We start from the raw sequence: 4,646 nt of genomic DNA on the forward strand, positions 1-4,646 counted from the left end.
TCAAGTTCAACAACATGTGGAGGGCTACAGGTTCCCATCCCTGGTGGAGAAGGACTATGTTATAGGTCTACTTCTGTGTAAATTCTGCAATGGAAAGTCAACTTATCAGTTGGGAAAATCTGGAAACGATCATCCAAAGCAACCTTTTACTGTAATGTCACAACTTTTGTTGCTAACCAAGGCTAGCAAACATATACTAGGTAGAATGCCTCCAGGGCAGGCCCACTATCAGGAAAAATAAAACCATACACTGACCAGTGCATTAAAATCATTTTAAATGAACATTCTGCTTGTCTAAATTGGTTTGAATTCATTATAGAAAACTGGAAGGAGAAGCCAAGATGGAAGCACTGATAGCAGGAGGAAAGGAAGGTACAGAAGAGGAGTTCTGGATAGGGTTGCAAACCTCCTGAAGGAAGAAGTATTCAGTCTGGGATTCCTCCTGGAGTGAGCTGGGTGGACAAGTGGTAGCTTTGGCCAGGAATGCTTTTGTTCCACTTTATCTGATGTGCCTGTCAATTGCAACATTTTCCAAAGAAATCAGATCTTCCCTCCAATTAACACCTTGGGCAACTTAAAAATTAGATTGCTGTAAAGTACTCGACTTGTGGCTCTCCTTGAAGAGTATCCAGAACCTTCTGCTGGCAAAATTTATTTATCTTGTATATTTATTTAATAAATGACGCCTTTCGAGAACAAAATCCTCCTTTTCTGGTATTATTGCTGCTGAATTAGTTTTACTGTTGTAAATAAAACCACCTCTCCATTCCATACTCCTCTTTTCCGGTTGAAAGAAGCCAGCCTCCTGAAAGCCTTTCGAAACCTTAGGAGTACTAAGGGGTTAACGCAAGCTCATGGTTGAGGGATTTCTCCCTAATCTGTACACATGTCATGGGGATCAGGGCTGTGGGTGGTAGTGCTAGCCTGTGGCAGTTGTTCAGGCCCACAGTCCATCGCCTGACTGGCTCGGAAAGCCCTCTTATCCAGCCAGTTTTCAAATTTAATTAAGAGGGACCCATCACAGGCTTAGCTCGTTGCTGTGCCCTTCCAAAGGTCTTTCAGCAGCTGTACACAAAGGAAAAGTGAGGAGTGTGGTGGTGTCACGACAACGCGAGCGCTTATTAGCAAAGCAAGCCTGAGAGAGGCTGCGTTCGGCCCTCCAGGATCCCTCGAAAATGACATCGCAACTGCTCCGTTCCATAAAATGCAGTTTGTCCCATTCTGCAAAGCATGCAGTGTCTCAAGCGACGGGGAAATGCAGAAGATGTGCCATGGACAAAGAGTGCTTCCCGGTAGGCGACCCTGCTCAGTCTTACCCGCCACCCACCCACCCCAGCCACCGTGTCCTCCACTCCATGCCTAATCGGATCTCGCTCTGCTAGCAAACTGACATGTGAGATGCAAGGCAGACAGCATGGGCCAGACAAAAGCAGGGAGCTGTCGACAAAACCCACCCACTACCCAGAAAAGAAACAAAAACAACCTGTTGAGGCAGCCTGCTGAATTAGAGCAGAGGAGGAGCGCTGGGCAGGATGGTAGAAGGCAGCTTTTGGAGGTTGCTGCTTTCTGATTAGACAGGAGCCTGGGCTTTAAAATGTCTGAGCTTTTGAAGAATGTCAAAGGCGGCTGGTGCAGCTCTGTGCCTAGGTGAACCTTCACAAGGGGGTTTAGATGCCTGAGGTTTTGCTTTGATCTTTAGAGGAAGAGGGATTGGGGAGGGTTGAGGAGGTCCTAAAGTAGCTTCCCCACAAAACTTTCCTGAAAACATCAGTACTGCAATACCATAAGCCCTGCCCTTCCATGCATTGCTTTTTCAGGTTGCCAAATGTCGTTTTGGACATATGTAGCAAATCAACCAGTGTGGTGTGGTGGTTAAGAGTGGTAGACTCGTAATCTGGTGAACCGGGTTCGCGTCTCCGCTCCTCCACATGCAGCTGCTGGGTGACCTTGGGCCAGTCACACTTCTTTGAAGTCTCTCAGCCCCCCTCACTTCACAGAGTGTTTGTTGTGGGGGAGGAAGGGAAAGGAGAATGTTAGCCGCTTTGAGACTCCTTCAGGTAGTGATAAAGCAGGATTTCAAATCCAAACTACTACTACTACTACTACTACTCTTCTTCTTCTTCTTCTTCTTCTTCTTCTTCTTCTTCTTCTTCTTCTTCTTCTTCACAGTGTTGAAACGAGATCAGAACTGAAATCCACAAAGCTCACAGTCATAAAGCTTCACTGCAGCTCCTCGAGCCAGTGGTTCAGTGGTTAGAGTGTTGGACTAGCAACAGGATGCAAATCCCCACTCAGCCATGGAGCTCATTGGGTGCCATTGGGCCAATCACTGCCTCTCTATCTAACCCAGCTGTGTAGAACCTTTGGCCATCCAGATGTTGATGAACAACACCCATTGGCCCCCATAAGCATGGCTAACGACCAGGGATGATGGGAGTTCAGTAACATCTGGAGGGCCATATGTTTAGCTGCAGCAGATCTACCTTACCATACAGAGTTATTGCAAGGAAAAACTGGGTAGAAGCCTTTCCAAAAAGAACAAAGTGCCTTTTCAAGGTTGGAACTCACCTATTTGGTTGAGCATTGAATTGCCATTGCATAGTTCCTTTTTGAACCAACCAGAAGAAGATTTACAAGAGACTGAAATCCAGTTATCTTTTATTTTCCTGCTCATATTGAAATACTGCCCCTCAATGAGGCCAAACTTAGATTCACAAAATGTTTAGGGGTATGCGTACCCCTGCGTCCCCCCAGGAAAAAAAGAGCACTGGTTATCTCATTGCCAGAGTTCTGTCAGAATCACACAAGAAACAAGTATACACATATAGAAAGTTGTTCTCTTGAACTTATTGAAGGAATATGTGGACTGCTTGGCTTTGAGATATTAAGTTGCATATGCCCTTATTATTTAGGCATTGTAATTATCATTTAAGACCTTAAGTATCATAAGGTGTCGAATTTTGGTACATTACTGTTAAATTAAAACCACATACAGAGTTATTTAGTTTGTAGTCATCTGTCACAGCAGTGGCCAGAAGAGGAATGTCTGCTAGGAGCAGCACAGAAAGAAGAAGCACCAGGATATACCTACATCAGTACAACCAGACATATTCATCTGCCGCAGCTGCAACGGAACACGATTCTCCCATATCAGCCTCTACAGCCACAGCAGACGCTGTAACTTTCTAATGATTCAGCCCCAAAGGCACACTCTTCCATTGTCTCCCAAGACAGATGGATGCAACCAAGTGTCCAAGGTCTTGGACAGATATCTTTGGCACTGCATCCCCGATACTTAGGTGATTTCAATGAAGAGAAATTGGAGCAGGTTTTCTGTGTACAAAGACAGCGCACAACCACTGAGCTATGCAGCCCTTCCCCGTTTATCAGAGTAGCAATGTCCCATTCCCCCTGACTCCTAATAGCTCCACTCTTGCGCCATCTTAAAATAATGGGAATTCACCTTTGGGCAAGTCCACAGCCATAATGTGCGCCCTGTCAGTGTTTTCACTCTGGTTTTGCTTTTGCCTGGAGGACTTCGCTCATTCAGCTAGGAAATTAGGAAGGGAAACAGCATTAATGTTATTGCTTCCCTGAGCTTATTTACCTCGAGCTATTTGCAGTAGATAATAACTGCAAAATATCTCACCTCTTAAGCTTTGTGGAAGGCGAGTGATGTCATGCTGAGGGCATCTCTCAAGGGGGAGGGAAGAAGATCTACCAATCTGAAGGAGGAAAAACCTGTAGAACAAAGAGCATGTCATTAGGCAGAGGAGCTGCAAATACACTGTTCCCTAAAACTTTGCTTGCTGTTCACAAAGACAAAAGCATAGCAATCCCACTGGGGGCAGACCAAAAGGCCATTTTGGCTGCCATTCTATACCCTCTTTAAGCCCCCTTGAACTCAGTGTAACTTATTTCTGAGGAGATATTGTAGTACAACAGTGACAACCTGATCGTGGTTTCCAAGAAACTTTTAAGCAGGGTGTGTAGGCAACAGCCTTAATGTATGTGCCCAACTTCAGGTATACTGCCTCTGAGCTTGGAGGCTCTGTTCAGCTGTCAGGGATCATAGACACTGATTGATTTTTCTAAGCAGTCACAAGTTGACACAAGGTGGTGAAGATCTGAATGCCATTACGGCATATCATGCCAAGGTTATGGTGGTACCTGACCACCCAGCCTTCTCCACGTCACCTGTTCTCAAGATAATCAGGTGACAGCAAAAACTCCAAAAAAATAATAATAAAATAGCAGGGGCAATTAGAATAAGATCTATTATTTGATTACTGATGTTTTTTTTTTTTTTTATAATAATTTTTATTAATTTCCACACATATAATAAAGAACAATATAAAACAGTATCACATCATACTCATCGGTTCTTACCCTTCTTTCTTTGACTTCCCCATACCTCCCCATCCCTGCATCCTTGTTTAATAATTCTTTAGCAACCCTTAAGTCCATTGTCTTAATTCCCTTTCGTAAAAGTTTCTTAAATTTTTTTTGTTTACTGCTGCAATTCTTTACTTCTTACCCCCTGACATCCTAACATTCCTCAATTTTGCAATTATTTTTAAGATATATTTTAAAGTTCTTCCAGTCCTCTTCCATTGTCTCTTTCCCCTGGTCCCGGATTCTGCCCG

Source organism: Podarcis cretensis (assembly GCF_951804945.1).
Source record: "Podarcis cretensis genome assembly, chromosome: 2".
Lineage (NCBI taxonomy): Eukaryota > Metazoa > Chordata > Lepidosauria > Squamata > Lacertidae > Podarcis > Podarcis cretensis.